Below are 21,257 nucleotides of genomic sequence, written 5' to 3' on the forward strand. Positions count from 1 at the left end.
AAGAGATTAAGAGTACTGTGAAATAATCATGATAATTCCTTTTCATGAATTGTTTATATTGAGTGAAACCAGTATTTCCCCGCGATAAACTTCCTTAAGAAAGCAAACATTCTGCCTCAAAAGCAAAGGACCTCTTTACATTAATCAAGAGAGCTACATTGTCTACCTCTAATGAAAGTTGAATGTCTCGGTGTGGTAGGAAATAAAAAAAAATAAAGTAATTCCCTTAGGCTACAGGAACATTCTCGTTGCTTAAGGAAAGTTTATTCGCTAAAGAATTTTAAGTTTCCTTCACCAACAGACATCGTATTTATAGACACTTCGGGTAATTGATATACGCAGAGTGAGGAAATCCTCCCTTGAGGAAACCAAAATGAGGAAGGAGGTCTCATTGCTGCCTCCATAACAATTCGGTCATCGATCTCTCCCAAGACTAAAGGGTATTAACCTTCACACACCTAATTTCAGGAGAGGACCCACTAATTATTGCCCTGCTTCGTCATGTGGACATCTACAAATTCCCCTCAGCCCAGAGAAGGTCCCAATTAGGTCCCCGTTTCCCTGGGGCGACGTCAATTACCCTAACTTCTTAATCAATGTCTTCCTGGCTTCTGTTTCGTTGGGTAACCGTAGTTCGCCTTGTTTCTGCTATACAAATATGAATCTATTTTTCAAAAGTAAAGTTTGTTATAAGCTTTGGTTCGTAATAGAAGTTGATGATGTCTGACAGAGACTGTAACACATATAGATACATACAAACACACTATACATACATACATACATACATACATACACACGTTTATATATATGTGTGTGTGTGTTTATGTGTGTATGCACGTTCAGGAGAGAGATCTTGCTTTGAAACGACATATCCACAATCTGAAAATAAGTTAGAACACGTTCAGCCTTCCAACATCACCCAATAAAAATTGTGGCTCCCCAATTGCATCTGTGCCTTCCAGGAATGATTGATTGATTGAATAGCTTCCTGAGATTTATTATGGTTCGATTCACATCACGATTTAAAACAAAAAGGAATAAAGTAACTTGTGTGAATTGAGGTTTATTGGTCGTTAAGAATCTTTATAACGAGAGAGACAACATAAAGTCGTTTTTTGCAACCATCTCTATCTATCTGAATTTCATGTATTTCAGTCTCTGGTCAAACTGATATTTCAAATTGCTGACGAACACGAGTTTGATTAATCGAGAGTAACATCAGGAAAGCTCTGATTTACTCTATACTTACTCTAAATATCAGGTATAGCACAAGTTCGGTCGGTGCAGTTATTTCCCCTTCATGATTTTAAAGGGACTTGTTAGAGATACAACAACGCGATCTCTATGGAAGAATGAAATACATAGATACACAGATGGCTTGAAAAAAATATTACTTTTGCCTGTGGAAAACAAACACTGAAAAATAATATTTTTACGTGTGGGATTTTGATTTAGATTGATATACAGAGAACTTATAACATGAATATATTATTTCAACTTAGAAAAAACTATATCAATGCAGAAATAGAACTGAGATGAAGTATAATCATAAAGGTTGATCATCTCAGAAACGATGCTACTGTCTGATGACTGCCTGAATTTCTTTTATGTTAAATCATTCTGTTTGAACTGATGAACGGAATAGAATAGAATATACAATTTAAACCAAAGGCCAAGCGCTGGGACCTATGAGGCCACTCAGAGCTGAAACGGAAACTGACTAGGAAGGCTTAAAAGGCGTAACAGGAGGAAAACCTTTTGCAGTTAGGAGAGGGTGGAAAGAAAGATGAAGAAAGAGAATATGAAAGAAGGTACAGTAAAAGGAATGAAAAGGGTTCCAGCTAGGGGCCATAGAAGGGATGCTTCAAAGAACCTTAAGTAATGCTTCTAGTGCACCGCATGAGGTGCACTGACAGCACTAACCTCTTACGGGGCTATTGAACAGAAAAAGTTTCAATATTATTCCCTCCTTTAACATTAATACTCCTTCAGAATGGAATGAAATCAAATGCCAATTCTTCCAAAAAGGCAAAATTATTTTTCCATTCATGAAGTTACAATTCCTAAAGAATCAAATATTTATTATCGTTACTTAAAGGCCTGAATCTGATACATCTGTCCATTGACCTCAAATATGACATATTTCGGTACCTTCTTTTCCTTAGGATCAAACGAGGAGACTATTTCAGCTGCACAAACAACAAAGAAACAAACAAATATTACTTCGTTAGCAAACATTCCTTTCCCTTTGATCCAAATGTATTGCATGCTTTTATTCCTTCGCATTCAGCCGCTGAAAAAGAACTTTGTTTTTATTGAAGGGCAACTTATTTCATAATGTCGATATTTAGATTCTTCTTCTGAATAATCTCCGACCTATTTACAATGTGGATGTTGAAGCTTTTAATGAAATTAAAGATTAATTTAAAAGTATACATAAACGCTTTCTTCTCATCATTCTTCTCTGGTCATTGTTGTCATGAATAAGCATTATTAAAATGAAAATTTCCCATACAAATTCTAGCAGCAAAAAAGTCTATTATTTTTCCTCTGAAGCTAAAAAAAAGTAAATAAATACAAAACCACACAAAAATTGCCCCCCCCCCCCCGCTCTGCCCCCCGCCAAACAATATTTGGACTATTTTCGATCTTGATTGCCAAAAATCCTGGACCCTCAGATAAGAAGGACAAATACTGAGTCAAAACCTTTTCCTCAACCATTTGAGGAATTCCGCTTTGCTTTCCTCCTATCTTTCCTCCTCAGGTGAGGAAAACGTTTCCTCTCCTGAGGAAAACGTCTTCTAGGTGAGGAAAACATTTTCTCAAAGCTGAGGCCAACAGAGGCCAGAACAGAAGGCCGACATTAAAAGCAGTTTATGTCAGGTGTCGAAAAATGGGAAAGTATGAGGGTTGTCCACAAGAACAAGAATAAATACTTTTTTTTTTTTTTTTTTTTTTTTTTTTTTTTTTGTTTTTTTTTTTTTTTTTTTTTTTAACTGATGGCTTCCACATTCGCGCAACTCTTTTTGAGCCAACCAGCAGATAGATAGATAGAGATCTCTGGATAGAGAGTGGATACAAGTTGAAGTGCATCTGATGGAAACTGACTTCGGCCAAGGTTCAGAATCTCATCATTTATTCTTCATTTGGATCTGAGGCTTCGTAGTGATTAAAATATCCAAAAAAGTGTTAAGAAAATCAAGAAGCGTGGAGAGCTTTGTGGCTTAAAATTAACTATTTTGGTAAGAGAGTGGAAGTGGATTCTACGTATTTTTAGAATATATATAAGGATTATCAGTGGATTTTATATATATTCTGAGAGTATATAAAGAATGGCAGTGGGTTTGACTCATTTTTAGAATTATTATGAAGAGTGACAGTTGATTCTACGTATTATTAGAATATATATAAGAAGTGACATTGGATTCTACATATTCTTAGAATGCATATAAATAATAGCAGTGGATTCTACGTATTCTTAGAATTCATATAAAAAGGAGCGGTGGGTAATTATTATAATCAGTAAATGTGATGTGGATTGTACATCATCTCAGAATACATTAAAGAGGAAAAATAATTATTAATGAGTAAATGAGCTGCAGTTCACAATTTCCGTTTCATAACGAAACAGGGAGAAAAAGCTCCACTGTAGCGACCTTTGACTTTTGGGTCAAACAGGGTCCCTCCAAAATTAATTGCCTCGTTCAAAGTCTTCTTCAGCTGAGAATATTACTGTTTGTACACATGACTTCAGAAGGAGTATTATTGTTTATATGAGAGCTTATATATGCATTCATATGTAAACGCACCGAAACACAAATGGGATCGTCCTTTGCTATTAATGCCTATAGCTTCACAAAGGTCAAGAAAATTGTGAAAGGTATTTACTCGTTAATTACTAAAGAATCTTTAATAACATATAAAAAAAATCATGACAGCTATTGCAAAATCAAGATTAAAACCAGTAAAAAACACGCCCAAATTTCTTCGGAGCAATAGAGTTTTCTGTACATCGTATAATGCTGTATGAAACTCTTGGCCGTGGCCCATGAAACTTTCAGCCACTGATCGGTGGTGGCCTGTGTTATTGGTACCTATAACGGTGCCAGAAGTACAACTTAAATTTAACCTGAAATCAAATAAATACTACTGAGGAGGCTAGAGGGCTGTAATTCGGTATGTTTAATGATAGGAGGGTGGATGATCAACATACCAATTTGCAGCCCTCTAGCCTCAGTAGTCTTTAAGATCTGAGGGCGGACAGAAAAAGTGCGGACGGACAGACAAATCGCCATTTCTTTTACAGAAAACTATATATAAACTTTTCAGGATCAACCTTATATAAGGGAAACTGCCAAATAACCATCTCTTCTACATTTCATCACTTCCAACGGTTCTGGAATCCCGACATGTCCGGGAATTGATTCCCGCCGTTTGAGTTTACGAGACCAAGTCTTCATTCTTTCATGGAACAGAGATATATTATAGAGGACAAACACACACACACACAAATTATCCAGGTTCTTCTTCCTCCAAAAGATTCCCCAACTTCTCTCGTAACTCAGAATCTCGAATATAATTTGGGAGGAACTCGTTTTCGGGGATAGACAGATGCAAACTTTAACGCACATAAATTTTTGCGAATTGTGATAATCCCACATTATGAATGCTGGAACTGGGGAATTATGATATTGTTGTCGTCTCTCTCTCTCTCTCTCTCTCTCTCTCTCTCTCTCTCTCTCTCTGTGTGAAAAGTGAATCTCATTCAGTAAAGTACTACGTACATATGTAATTCAAACTTTGCACATTATCCAAAGGGATGGAGGGCAGAGTAGTTTCCCACAGTGCGTTTTATTTGTAATATTTTAAAAGATTTACCGAGTTTTTTTAGAGCCAGGTCATTGCGGCCTTTTGGATGTAAATATCTGTAACAATTGATCTTTCATTTATAACTGAGAAACCAGATCCTATCACAAAATGTCAGATTAAACTCCGTATACAGGTAAAACCGCCACTCCATAAGCAAACAAACAGGACGTAATAAAAACATTGCATCTCCTGTAGGGGAAACTGTTTGTTATAAATGACATAGAATTTAGGTGCATCCACATTACAATAAACATACCATAAGCATAAGTCGACAACAAATCACTCACTAATCGCAAACAGATTAAAAGCAAATCTACGACTTGTTGGCATCCTCACCAGTGCTTCTTCATAAGGTATCCCACCATTTGCCACATATTCACTCTCCACTTACGGTCGTTGACTTGTTTTCAACCTGTTGCTGATATGTATGCGATAAGTTTCCGACGCGTGTTTCTGATATGCAGTATAGCAGTGTGGACGCATCCTTTCTTCAAACAATTAGAGAAAGACTCTGGGTGACTTGACAGCAGTGAAGTATATCTTCAGAATAAGGCGATCTCTACGATAAACACTGATGTTTGAAATGGAAGTATATAGAAAGTCCGTTTGGGTTACATAAAGTGACTGGAAAAAAAGTCTTGCACATGTCATTATACTTGTTACGATAAAATGATTACCCAAATGTAGCTTCAGACCTTCGGACACGGTTCCTGTTGTGGAATGCACCTTTAGTCAAAACTTTAGATAAAAAAAAATTTTTATGAACATTCTCGGTAAGTTAAACATACCTTAGTTTAACCAGTTAAACATACCTTAGTTTAACCAGTTAAACATACCTTAGTTTAACCAGTTAAACATACCTTAGTTTAACCAGTTAAAACATACCTTAGTTTAACCAGTTAAACATACCTTAGTTTAACCAGTTAAAACATACCTTAGTTTAACCAGTTAAACATACCTTAGTTTAACCAGGCCACTGATTTTTTACGTGGCTAGGAACCAATTTGTTACCAATAACGGGACCTACCGTTTATTGTGGGATCCGAACCACACGAAAAATAAATTCCTCTGATTCCGTACTGAGCAGCCGCGGGAAGCGAACTCGGGCTACCAGATTGATAGTCGAGTACGGAACCCACTTGTCCAGTTAGGAACTTAAATTCCCGCTAAGAACATTATCTCTTGACTGTTTACCCAGTGGCAGCTGTGCCCCAGTCAAAACTCTTCAGTCGACCCGGAGGTGTTTTCGTCAACATTTCAACAACACAAAATGGCGGAACATGGGGAGCATAGTGGAGGTGCTCAGAGATTGATCATCAATGGAACGTTGCAACTTCTATGATTATTGTATTGTAAATAAATAAAGCATGAGTTTAAATTACTGACTTTGAGAAGCACTTTTATTTAGATCATCCGTCTTTATCTATTCATTATGGATGACATAGTTATTAAAATACGAAGTTTAAGTCTGATCTGACGTTATTCACGGAAGAGAATCTTTTCTGTCTTTTCTGTTTTCCGATTCATGAAATTTCTAATCCTTTTTCTCGAGGTGTTATTTCCCCCATGTGATTATCAATAATTCCTGTTGGGAAGTTATTCATTCACGTGATATTTTGATTGTGAATTTATAACCATATCCTCAAATATTAGATATCTCTTTTTATCTTTTCTTGCTTTTTATTCAAAATCAAACTGACTTCCTCTTTCTTCCTTAATGAAAGGAGGTTAAAACCCACTACATTCCCCATTACCGTTTTACAACAATACAATCTTAACCAGTCACAATATAACCTCTGTAAAGGTTGTTGGGTAAAGGCTTCCCCCCTTTTGGGGGCCATATACTATATAACATTACTCGCTCCTATTTCACAAGACCCGACGCCAACGGCGAGACTTTCCCTTATTCTCGCTTTGGTGTTTTAGATAAAGCTGACTTTATGTAAGCCTTGCCCTGAGATAAAACGTGGAGGGGGTTAGTATTTGGAGCCTGGTGTGGACCTAAGGACTCGGTGCCCAACGGAAGGTGCGCCAGTTATAGGACGTCTATAATACTTTGTCGTATTTGCATGTCGTATGTGTATGCGTGCGTATTTGTGTTTTATGAAATCGAAACCTTTGAAACGAAATTCTGTAGAACTATTTGTTGAGAATGATGGCTGGAGACACCAGTGACAGAAATCAGAAAAAAACAAAATATTATATAAAAGTTAATATATCATTCTCGAAAACCACGTGTCTTCATTAAATGGAAATCAAGTCACGTAATAAGTAAGTTCATGTGAAATAAAATTATTATCTAAATGGATAAATCAAAGGGGTTAGTTCATATAAATTCTACAGTCTGTTGGTAAGAGCGTATTTGATGTAATTTCCAGTTACTGATGTCAAAAAATTAATCTGTTTACGTGTAGTGCATGCAAATTGATTCCTCCAAGCCTTTCATACCTTTACTTAGAAACCTTATAGGACGCTTTTAAGAGAATAGCTGCTCTCAGCTACTTTTCAGAGAGGGTTATTAAAGGATTCTGTTGACAACCTAGAAAATTTTGTTTTATCATAATTCATTTCAACTGAAAAATAAATAAAATGAAATGTTTAGTGTCTATGTATAATTTTTCTGATATAATGGAGACACTGAAATAATTTCCAGTTAATTTAGAATATAATGTCTTGTTAAATATATCTAATAAGTCTGGTTTACCGAACAAAGATTATTTCGTTTATTATAAATATTGCATGGTATACTTATATATATCATATTCATGTTCCAATAGCAAAGATGTTTAAAGACTTATTTATGGTTTGTCTCACAACAGGAATGTTTTCTATCTCAATTACAACCGGAATTCGATTGAATCATTTACATTCAACTCACGTATTAAGTCCTAATTTTATAATAAATGAATATGGTTAACCTTTTTTAATTATGGTGATATATCGCCTGGTATTCTTGTTCTTATGCTAAAAAAAAACCCCAATTTACTTGTATCAAATACTATTTTAATTCAAACAGTTTACATCTACAAAGTTCTAATGATGATGCTTGTGGAACTCTCCTGAACAACAATAAAAACCTTTATGGGGAATCCACGTGTCCTGACTTCATCTTTTTATCCAAAGTTTTCCTTTGTATCCAGTGAAATTAACAGAAAATGCAAAACAGTTCTCCAGCGCTTGCCTGAGTCAACAAAAAAGGAATGAAATGCCTCTTTGCTTTTGGGACAAAAGGCAGAGAGAGAGAGAGAGAGAGAGAGAGAGAGAGAGAGAGAGAGAGAGAGAGAGAGAGAGAGAATTAATTAGATTAAGTCAACTCAATCTATTTGTCTTTTAATGCAGAGGATCTGTTGGGGGTAACACTGTTTGAATAAGAGATACGAATGAAGGGCTTTTTATTTCTTATTAGCTGAAAGCATGTCCAACTTCCTAGTGTATCCACTGAAATAATATTCCACTACCAAGACGAAATATGACGAATAATAATGTTAGAAGCCAATTCTCCAGCCTCTATTTTTCCCCACTTTGCATATTTGTCAAACCTGAGACAATAACTTAGCAAGACTTTTATAATTTGATTAATGTTGGTGCTGATAAGAATCCCCAGAGACAATTATTCTCATCTACTCAAAACCTTTTGAATTGTTTTATTACTTCCTCTTTATTGAAATCCCAGTCCACGTAGGGGCCATAAGAGGAATTCAGTGAGAAAAATTAAACTTATTCTCTGTCATCCTTCATGGCGATATTTCGATGTCGGTCATCTGCCCAAAAGGGGAAACCGAATTAGCCACTTTATGTTGTACCCTCACCAAACGAGAACCCTGACATCGGTAATGACTCACTTCTAAGTAATGACTCCCGAGGCAAGGACTCTGTTCCCAAGGTAATGACTCAATTCCAAGGTAATGAATAATAACTCAGTTCCAAGGAAATGACTCACTTCCCAAAGTAACGATTCACTTCCCAGGTGATCACTGACAGAGTCAATTCATGACTCAGACATTTCCCTACCCCAAGAACGACTAAGAATCGAAGTGAGTCGTTCATTGCTGCACATAGAATTAAAAATTAAATCCATTGGCCTATTAAGGTTGGGGGAGGGAGGGATGTATGTATGTATGTATGTATGTACATAATTAAACCCTTTAATAACCATATTAAAAAGGCATGTAAAATAAAGAGAGAACAGAATGAATCCCTGTCATTCAACGAATATAGTACATCTGTCCGAAGTACAATCGTCGAAACAGTTTATTCACTACTCTGTAATATGACTGTAATACGATAAACAGCAGCATTTGACTTATAGTAAAACAGAAGATAATGAAAAGACATTATTAGCAAAGACTTCCACTAATTCCAGTTCATTTGAGAAACGAGACAACAGACAAAAAATCGTGAAACGAGACATTTTCAAACCGGTCGATTTTCACCTGAATATTTCACAATCGACATTGCATTCAATTTGCTCTCTCTATTAAGGACTTCAGTTTTTTTTCACCTTTTTGGGGGTTTCTGGCGAGGGGGATGTGAGGGGGGGGGGGGGGGGGGGGGGGCTGGAGGGAGGCTACTTGAAACCATTGCTCTGCCTGGCTGCTGAAGGATCAATAATAATTCAGGGACTTTGTTTCCCATTCCTTTTCAATGTCGCTTTTTCGGAAATACTCCTTTTCGGTCCTGCCTCTACTACTCGTCTCCTCCTCCTGCTGCCTTTGGACATTCTTTCCCTGGGTAATTTCTGATACACACACGCATACATAAATACATTTGCCTGTATGTATATATGTATGTATTTATACATACGTACAATCATATTAAACTCTGACCCATAAATGTAGACTGAACGAAGCTAGTGACCCCATCGAAGCTACGATTCCATGAATCCTTCTTCCTCCCTCTTCAGATCAAGAACATTAAAAAATAATAATGAAAAAAGCAGCCATCTGGTTATTTCGACTCCTGACCAAATACTGCAGTATGAAAAGGCTTACAGGATATTAGGAAAACAACTCCCTACTGACTACTGTTGTAGATGGGAAGTGAGCAAAGGATTTCTGTTCATTGTTTGAAGTTGACACTGCATTTGTTTTTAACTTCGCTATAATATGTACGCTTGCTTTTGTTCGACTCTGAATTGAATTTCCTTTTTAGGTTGTCATTTCTTTGCCCTTCATTAATCATATTCAGATGTGTCAGTCCTCACCAGAGAGAGAGAGAGAGAGAGAGAGAGAGAGAGAGAGAGAGAGAGAGCGTTGCAATCTTGTTTTGAAGGCATACGAAGGGTTTAATGAGAGAGAGAAAAAAATCCAGGTAGGCGTCTCTCGTGCAACAGGTAAGAAAGTCTCTCCATAAAAAGCTTTAAAAAGGGAAGAGGCCCAAATCATTTTAGTCTTTCGAACGAGGGGAAAGTGGTGGTTTCTCCTTTTGGCAGAAGAGGGGAAAGGAAAGAAAGTATGGCACCTCATTAAACCGTTTTACCTCAGACCCAAAGGAAGCAACACTTCCAGAATTTTGGAGTCGTCCGGAGTTTCCTCTGGTAAAGGATTATCAGGACATTTGACCCTGAATTTGTCTGTATCAAGAGATTGATATTTTTTTCGTTCTTTTTGTTAATTATGGTGGAGCACCGAGAAGGTCAGAAAGAACTTTTTCTTTGTTAAATAACACCCCTTCAGGGATGACAGACACAACCCCCCCCCCTTCAGAAAAGAAGCAGGTTAAAAACGATTTTTGGAAAAACAGAAGACCTCTGAGAACAGAGAATTTAGGGCAAAGGCCAAGCTCTGGGACCTATGAGGTCATTCAGAACTGAAACGGAAACTGACAGTGAAGTTTCATTGATAGGTGTAACAAGAGGAAAACAATTTGCAGTTGCTCAATGAAACAAATGTCAGGAGAAGGTTGAGGAAAATCAGATGGAAGAAAGAGAATATGAACGGAGGTACAGTAAAAGGAACGAAAGGGGTTGCTATGTGTGAGTGCATTAAGTCCATCAATCATCTGCCGCTAATATAAACAAACCAAACAAAGAAGGATCGCGAAGCGTCCCTTCAGCATCCGATGGTAGCCGAAAGGAAAAAACTGCTCCCTCTGAGGAGAGCGTCCGAGGTAAACAAAGCGTATGCTTGTGTGTGTGTGCATGTGTCTGTAACGCATGCAAAAGCAGCAGCAGCAACATCCTTAAATGGATATGTCTGATGCAGTCAATAACGAAGACCGAAAAGTGAAAGGAATTCAAAGGAGATAGAATGACTCTCTGGGAATATGAAGGCGACTGGGAGGAGCTGGAGAGGTTCTATTCTAAAATACCTCTCTCTTTCTCTCTCTCTTTCTCTCGTGTTTGGGGATATGCACATAAGACACGAGCAAACTGATTTGTACGCAACGGGAACATGAGACGAAAGATGGACCTGCTGTTTTGTCTTTTGCTGGTGAGCTTTCTTTCGCGAATATCATAACACTGATATTCAGAAACTATCTCTCTCTCTCTCTCTCTCTCTCTCTCTTACTCTCTCTCTCTCATATGTCAAGAGAGAGATGTGTTGGGGGGGGGGGATGTTTGGACAGTTTGAGGGGAGGCGAAAGAGAAGAGATTCAGAAGACGCAAGACAAATGCTTGTCATGCACCGTGTTTATCTGGTGAAAGCAGCATATCTATCACTCCATCAAAGTCTCTTAAGGAAGCAAACATCCTTCTACAAAAGCAAAGGACAGATAAATTAAAAGCAAACGAGCTACGTTTTACGCTGCAATTAACCTTCAGTAATGCCTACAGTGCACCGCTACACCCTACAGGTATAAAAGTGTGGGAACCATCGACTCAATTAGTCCAGTTGCCAGTGTCACTCTTTAAAAATTGGGGCTCCCCAAAAAGTCCTGTGCCTTCCAGGAATGATTGATTGAATGGCTTCCTGAGATTATCTATAATGGTTCGTTTCAAATCGCGATTTAAAACAAAAATGAATAAAGTAACTTGTGCGAATTGAGGTTTATTGGTCGTTAAGATTCTTTATGAATGAGAGAGACATCACTAAAAGTCGTTTTTTGCAACCATCTCTGTCTATCAGAATCTGATGTATTTCAGTCTCTGGTCAAATTGATATTTCAAATCGCTGACGAACACGAGTTTGATTAATCATGCGATGAAAGAATAACATCAGGAAAGAGAAATTTGACGTTAATTGTGTGAAGAGTCCTTTAGAATGATTGACATGTCAGATTTCGGAACAGAAATGAGATATCACAGCTGGAAAAGGCCTGATTTCAGTTTGCTCTGATTTACTCACGAGTTAATCTGAATTTCAGGTATATCACAAGATCAGTCGGTGCAGTTACTTCCCCTTTATGATGTTAAAGAGACTTGTTATAGATACAACAACACGATCTCTATGGAAGAATAAAATACATAGTACACAGCTGGCTTGGAAAAAATATTACTTTTCCCCGTGAAAAATCGATACTGAAAAATAATAATTTTAGTGTGCGGTTTTTGTTCAAATTGATATACAGAGAACTTGCAACATAAAATAATTATTTAACCTTGGGAAAGCATTCTATAAATACAGAAATGAAACTCAGATGAAGTAATTACAAAGGTTGATCATCAAAAAAGTTATGCTAATGCTATTGTCTGACGACTGCCCGAATTTCCTTGATATTAAATCATCTCGTTTGAACTGACGGAAAAAAGTTCAGTATTATTTGCTCTTTGACTGGAATATTATTTGGAATAAAATCAGTAGGATTATATTAACATTATTTACAGGCCTAAAACTGATATAGCTGTCCTGTTACCTCATATATGAAACATTCCGGTGTCTTTTATTCCTTAGAATCAAACGAGAGGACTCTTTCAGCTGCACAAACAACAAAGAAACAAACAGATATTACTTCGCTAGCAACATTACTTTCCCTTTAACCCAAAAGTATTTCAGCTGCTGAAAAAGAACTTTTTATTTTTATTGAAGGGCAACTTTTTTCAGAATGTCGATATTTAGAGGATTCTTCTGAATAATCTCTGACCTATTTACGATGTGGATGTGGAAGCTTTTAACGAAACTAAAGATTGATTTAAAAGTATACATAAACACTTTCTGCTCATAATTCCTCTTTGGACATTGATGTCATGAATAAGCAGTATGACAATAGGAAAACGTTTCCTCTATACGGAGGAAGAGACGGCCGACATCAACAGCGGTTTATGTCAGAAGAAGAAGAAGGAGAGAGGAGAGAGAGAGAGAGAGAGAGAGAGAGAGAGAGAGAGAGAGAGAGAGAGAGAGAGAGAGAGAGAGAGTAATGCTCTACATATTAAGGTAGTAGACGAACCACCAACGCGTAATACAATTCTGTTTAGGAACGCAATTTGTAATTCAGGTGAACTGAGGCAGAGAATATGAGACGGTATGGAATGAATGACTCCTGTTCCAGACACCATCAATTCCCGAGCATCAGAGCGATAGGAAGCTCTCGTGGAATTTCCTTTTCCTTCTTCACTATTTGCTGGGTAATTCCTTCTAACTCTTCTCAAGGAGTGGTTTGCCCATCTCAGGTTTTAAATAACGGAAATATTTACCTTTTGATATCTATTATCAAGGAGGAATTAGAAAGTTGTGTGTGTGGGAGTGAGCAAAACTGTCCTCTCTCTCTCTCTCCTCTCTCTCTCTCTCTCTCTCTCTCTCTCTTCCCTTCTCAAATGACACCCGTGTAATCACAGTGACCTTATCAGGGACCAAGTTCCCCCTTTATATCGGTCTAAAGCGAACATTCCTCTAAAGTCATCAGAGCAAACTCTGGGAGTCAAGTCAAATGTAATTGATTTTCTTTTTGTTTTCAGACAAACCTGTGCGTATGTTCACTTCCGGAATGTATATTACTGTTGTTCACAAGATTGCGCATATATTTACATTCATGTATATTATGGTTTATGCGTAAACTTTTACATACATATAAATATGCACGCATCCAAAGAAGTGGTGGTATGTATTACACACCAAGGGATCGTCTTTTGCATATTTATGTCTACAGTTTTGGGAAATTCAAGAAATCTTGGGAATGGTAATTACCCGCTAATTACTGAAAGGAGTCGTTAACAACATTAAAAACAGGCCATTACAGCAAGTACGAAATTAATACTAATAGAAATGTGACCGAGAATAACTTGTTTTAAGAATCAACTCATCTTTTGGAGTCGTTAAACTGGGACTTGGTCTATTAACAACTATTCAAGATGGATTTTATTTGAAACTCTTAAAACTGCATCCCTCTGGCCAATCAATTTTTTGGCATAACGAACAGACAACTGAATAGCACACACACACACAGAGGGAGAGAGAGAGAGAGAGAGAGAGAGAGAGAGAGAGAGAGAGAGAGAGAGAGAGAGAGACTTACCGTTCAAGAATCACACTAAGGAGAAATGGTCTTGACTCAGATGAAAGTTGGGTCTGGGGATCTACAAAAGCTGTACTACTTATCTAGTGTGTTTCAGAACCCGTCTGTGTGTGCGTTTGTGTGTGTGTATATGTGTGTGTGTGTGTGTGTGTGTGTGATTGTTGGTGAGTGCAAAATTATCTTCTAAAAAGGTGTTAGTAGTTTCGGAAAGTTCCCCTATCTACAGCCTTTTAGGAAATTGGGATAACATGAAATATGCAATTGATCTTTCTTCCCAGAAAAAAGGCAACTGAAATGGTAATGTCAGTCCAGCATTACATTAATAAAACATTACAGTTTTTAAATAGTTGAAACATCTTATGAATCATTGTTGGCTGACACCTCTACTCAGCTTTGCCAGCCAATAATGATTGTATTATACATTAATGAGTATCTGGGTGTTATGTATAGATCTATGGATATGTGAATTTGGTTAATTATATATCAAGTTAAAAAGTAATCTGTCAGCAGCCGACTCCAGACATGATATCACAAATGAGAGCATTTCTCCGCAATGGAACTACAATCAAAACCTTGATGAAAGTCAATAAACCAAACAGAAATTATGTCTTCGATTAAAACAACGCAGATCAACTCTCTCGGTTAATAAGACAAACCGTTCAGAGATGAGGTCTGTGATAAGTGACACTATCCTCCAAAAAATAATGACTGTCACTGAAACAAGTCACCATCTTTGTCAACACTTGCTTAAGTAGTGGAGATATCTAAACCATATTCCAATTTCACTTTCTTCGTTTATTTCCATCACGAGGTAAAAAATAAACTCTTAAGATTCAACCTGATATGAGGGACACTGTCACATCGCCTTTTCTTCTGCATTTCATCATTTCACACGATTCTGGAATCCCAGCCATGTCTGGGAATTATGATTCCTGGCGTTTGAATTTACGAGACAAAGTCTCCATTCTTTCATGGAACAGATGCACATGTTTGGGACGACACACACACACACGCATTCATAGACATTATCCCAGGCTCCTCTCCCTCCAAAGGATTCCCCAACTTCTCTCGTAACTCAGAATCTCGAACATAATTCGGGAGGAACCCGTTTTCGGAGGAGAGACAGACGGCAACTTTCGCGCGCATGAATTTTTGCGAATGACGATAATGTTGCATTGTGGATGACATAACTAGGGAATTATGATCTCTCTCTCTCTCTCTCTCTCTCTCTCTCTCTCTCTCTCTCTCTCTCTGCTCGTCTCCTTTACAAGTGTAGTTCATGCAGTAAAGTGTCCCACAGCGAGTTTTAATCGTATTTTATTAAAAGATTTGTAAAGATCTGTTTCAGAGCCAGATCTTCGCTTCCCGTTGCTGCAAATATCTGAAAAAATGGGGCTTTCAATCGTAATTGTGGAAACTAGATCTTATCACTAAATATCAGATTAAAATCCATTTGTTTATTTTAAAAGTACATTAAGGCTGAATTAAATTAAATCTACTGACTTTGGAGAAAACTATTTATATAATCCCTCTTTATCTAAGAGAGAGAGAGAGAGAGAGAGAGAGAGAGAGAGAAAATCAGTTATTAAAGTCTCGACCCAATATCATCAGTGAAAGAGGAGCTCCCTCACTCCGCCAATACAAATACATTTCGTGATGAATAATTCAGACCCAACTTTGTTTCCTCTATTCTAATGAAAGGAAATTCCTCTTCTAGAGCCGACGTAGAACTGAAGGAATCTTTTACAGAGCAGAGAGCACATAGAATTCATTTTTTTTTATATAAACATCTCATTTCGCAAATGGACTCTGGTTTTACACGAGTTATTATAAAGCTTTGAAGTCTTTCTTGGTCGAGTGAGGACCACATTACGCAATTCCCGAAGAAGATTGGGATCATTCTATATATAATTATATATAAATACATACATATATATATATATATATATATATATATATATATATATATATATATATATATATATATATCCTTTACTAACGCCTACATTGCGCCACGTGAGGTGCACTAACGGTACTACCCCACGATTATTATATTCAATAATGGCATTTAAGCATAAGCATTGGTGTGACCTTTGATCCTTAAAATCAAAGAGATTTTCGTAGATAAAGAATATGGAACACATATCCATCAATTAGACAACTTTACCTTATTTTTCTTCACTGATCCCATGCAACATTCATTACTGCAATTACACCCAACCTTCCTAAATAGCAAAGGATCTCCATAGAAATAGTATTCTTACAATCCAGGCGAAATATGACAAATGATAATGTTAGAAGCCACTTCTCCAGGCTCTATTTTTCCCCACTTTGCATATTTGTCAAACCTGAGACAATAACTTAGCAAGACTTTTATCATTAGATGAATGTTGGCGCTGACAAGAATCCCCAGAGGCAATTATTCCGTCCCGTCAAAACCTTTTTAATTGTTTAATTAATCTCTTTCATTTTGAAATCCCTGTCCACTTAGGGGCCAGAAGAGGAATCTAATGAGAACATTAAACTTGAAGTAAAGGAGATTATATACTCTGTCATTCATAAAGTAGAGAATGTAATAGAATAGAACAGAATATTGAATTTACAAAGGCCAAGCGTTGGAACCTACGAGGTCATTTAGGGCTGAAGTGGAAACTGAGAGCAAAAAGGTTTGAAAGGCGTAACAGAAGGAAAACCTTTTGCAGTTGCACTATCAATAAGTTGTTAGGAGAGGATTGAGGAAAGTGAGATGGAAGAAAGAGAATATGAACCGAGGTACAGTAGGGAATAATCAGCGAATATAACGAGACATTCATTAAGTAGCGAATAGAATAGAATATAACAGAATATAGAATTTAGGCCAAAGGCCAAGCGTTGGGACTTACGAGGTCATTCATTGCTGAAGTGGAAATTGAGAGTAAAAAGTTCTGAAAGAGTAACACTATGAATCAATTGTTAGGAAAGGATTGAGAAAAGTCAGATGGAGGAAAGAGAATAAGAACGGAGGTACAGGAAAGAGAATAATCGGTGAATATAACGAAAGACATTTAACAAAACGGTATAATTCCAGTGTCCCTTTATCGAGGTCGTCAGGTGAAATGCATCGACGAATCTCACCGATGACTGAAGGGATTAATATCATCCAGCAGATCAAAGGAACCGAATTAGTCCCATTCCTTCATGGGCGATATTTCGATGTCTGTCATCTGCCCAGCCTGGAAACCAAATTTGCCAAATTAGCCACCTTATGTTGTACGTTCACCAGACGAGAACCATTTCAACGTTAATGACTCAGTTCACAGACGGAGTCAATTTGCGACTCAGACATGTTGTCGACCCTCCCCCCGCCCCTTCCACCTCCCAAAAAACTAAGAATCGAGCGGAGTCGTTCATTTCTGCACTAAAGAATGAAGAGTGAAATGAAATATATATATATATAATATAGATATATATATATAGATATATATATATATATATATATATCTATATATATATATATAATATATATATATATGAGAGAGATAGTCTCTCTCTCTCTCTCTCTCTCTCTCTATCTCCAATACCAGGACATCTGCCTCTCCCCCGAATAAAAAGTAGTGGGGACCTCTCCCTCTCATGGCTGGAACTCCAGATCCATTATTCAGTCCGGTCAGAATTTCCCCGAACCATTTTTACGGTGTAGTTTGATCTCTGCACGAATAAGGTCCTTTATTATTTCATTCTTTTATTAACAGTCATCCGACAAATCCAGCGGAGACACTCTTATGCAAAATTAATATTCCGCTGAGTCACGCAATCGTTTGTACTTCAGCTTTGTGGTCGGTCATCAATAAAGGGATAGATTTGTTCGGCCTCGAGGCTGAATATACTCGGTATTCGATGCAGTTCATTGCTATGGTTTTTAAAATTCGGATTTTTAAAGGCTTTTTTATTTTTTTTAAAAAAAACAAGGGGGGGGGGCAACAAAAAAAAAAAAATATATATATAATTTTTTTTAAAATTATTAATATAAAAAAATATATTATATATATATGATATTATATATAATAATATATCTATATATATATATATATATATAAATATATAAATTTCAAGACTGACACATAGCCACATTCCTCGTAAAATCCAGCAAAGCCAAACGTGATCCAGAAAAGCGCAAACATAAAACACCAGAAATATTTCCAGTGAACTTTTATCACGAAGCAAATTATACGATTGAAGTCTGAACCACCGATATTCAAGTGCTGAAGTATATTCCAAAGAGCCTTCCATCAGAGACATTCCACTGGGACAGTTACCGCTGGGAATTCATTCCCGAATGTCACGATGGTTGAATATTATCACGGTCAGAAGATTCCTGGAGGAATAAGTGACTCAGGAGTTTATTCCAGTGATTCCTGATTTCTGACTGATTGTGTGATTTGTGAAAATTTAACTACAAAGCAAAGCACTGAAGGGGCTCTTCCAGCCATTTCATTCTTAAGACATTGAAAAGACGGAGTTGGAGTGGTTGGACAGCAATATGGAACAGAGAACAGAATATACAGAATTCAGTCCAAAAGCCAAGTGCTGGTACCAATGAGGTCATTCAGCTCTGAAGCGGAAATTGAGTGTAAAACGGTCTGGAAGGCGCAACTGGAGGAAAACCTTTAGCAGTTGAAGCACCGTGAAATCAGTAGTTAGGAGAGGGTTGAAGAGAATAAGCTGGGAGGAAGGGAATACGAATGGAGGTACAGTATAAGGAATGAAAGGGGTTGCAGCTAGGGGTTGAAGGGATGCTACAAACGACCTTTAGTAATGCTTACAGTGCACCAATTAAGGTGCACTGACAGCAGTCGCCCCAACTAAGGAACAGTAATTCTTGATTATGTATGATATATGGATTATGAATAACGCATTGTAAACAAATATAGACATTAAAATTAAACAAATAGAAAATGGAAAATTAAAATGAAAATAAATACAAAATTATTATTATAATTAAGAATCTAAATAGAAATAAAGATTCAAATCATGAATAATAATGAAAATAAAAATAAAAACAAAAATTTTACATTTAAATAAAAATATTTAATAAAAAAATCCACTGTTCACCGTCATTTCCTATTAACAAAAGAAAAACTTTCCTTACAGAATGTCAATACAAACCCATGTTTACATCAGAATAAAATTCGAAACAAATAGAAAAATATTTTTCAGGACAATTGCCAGAGTGGTTGCGTGCTTGCAAGCACTGAAATCGTGTGAATAAATTTATCCCATTCAAACAATCAGCGTCAACAAAGGAAGCAATTGCAAGGCAGCCTTTGTGCACCGCCCACATAAACACATGAAGGAGCTACACACACACACACACACGTATATATATATATATATATATATATATATCTATATATATATATATAGATATATAATAATATATATATATATAATATATAATATATATATATACATATATATATGTGTGTGTGTTTGTGTGCGTGTGTGGTTCTTCATACACAATACATAAGAAGAAAAATTACTTTGACTTCGTGCTTGAAAGGAAGCGCATCCAAAGGAATTTGAATATAAAGGGACAAATATATAAAGCCTTATAATATTTTACGCACCACATAACACCTCTGGAAATAGTTCCATAACAATTACAGCCATAGCTACAGAGGCTTACACTATAGGCAGATTAAGTTACTTGTTTCAATCTTTTGTTCTCCCAGTATTCGCTTTTGAATTTCCAAGCGACATTTTACAAAGAGAAAACGACCGAAATAATCCCCAGATATGATGGCGACTATCGGATCCGAATATTTGGAGAGACACCCAGTCATATTTTTTAGGAAAAAGCCGCGATATTTGACTTTATTTTTTTTTTTCATTCGTTCGTTCATCATTTTTAGCTGTTATCCTATAAATGGGGAAGTGAAGCTTGTTCCAGAATTATCATTAATAATATACATATTGTGGCCGGTGATTTTGCCTGACAGATAGAGTCCTGTTTTGGGATGAACTTTGAACTGCTTCAGGTGTTATATACACACACATATATATATATATATATATTTAAAAAATCACAGTAGATGCACGTGACTTCATAAATAAGCGAATACCACGGGAAATGATAGACAGGAATCCAAGCGCTTTCGTCTTTATTCAGACATCGTCACTTTAGTAGCTCCTTGACGATGTCTGAATAAAACGAAAGCGCTTGGATTCCTGTCCTTCATTTCCCGTGGTATTCGCTTATATATATAATATGATTATATATATATATATACTTATATATATAGTATATATATATATATATATATCCATAGATTACATATATATATATAGTATATCTATATACATATATATACATATATATATAGATATATAATATATATATTATAATACATATATATATATAATATACATATATATATATTATTATATATCTATATAATATATATATATATATATATCAATATAATATATATATGTATATACATATATATCAAATACACACACACACACACACACACAAATATATATATATATAATAATATATATACAAAATAATATATATATATATATATATATATATATATATATATATACATATATATATAATTTAAATTTCAAGGCTGCACGTCTTAGACGGAGGCAATTTCATTAACCTCTTAACTCGAGCAACAACTAATATCCCACAAGCTCTCTTTAAGTGCATAAAATTTAAGGTCTCTGGAAAGAAATAGCCACCGCTATTTTCCACCCTTGATTTTAGTAGGTGCCAAATAATCCTTTGAAATTAAACCTCCCTCCCTCTCAATATGTTTGGAGAAATGGAAACGTATTTGACGTTGCAGATTTCTGATTAAGTCTCGTAAAAACGAGACTTTTTTTTCATCACTTGTGTGGTGTAGCTTTGTGTGTGTGTGTGTGTGTGTGTGTGTGTGTGTGTGTGTGTGTACCTGCAAGAGTGAATTCCCTTAACAAGTTCCCCAGAGAAACATTATTTCCCCTTAAGA

Source organism: Macrobrachium nipponense, chromosome 34 (genome assembly GCF_015104395.2).
Source record: "Macrobrachium nipponense isolate FS-2020 chromosome 34, ASM1510439v2, whole genome shotgun sequence".
Taxonomy (NCBI): domain Eukaryota; kingdom Metazoa; phylum Arthropoda; class Malacostraca; order Decapoda; family Palaemonidae; genus Macrobrachium; species Macrobrachium nipponense.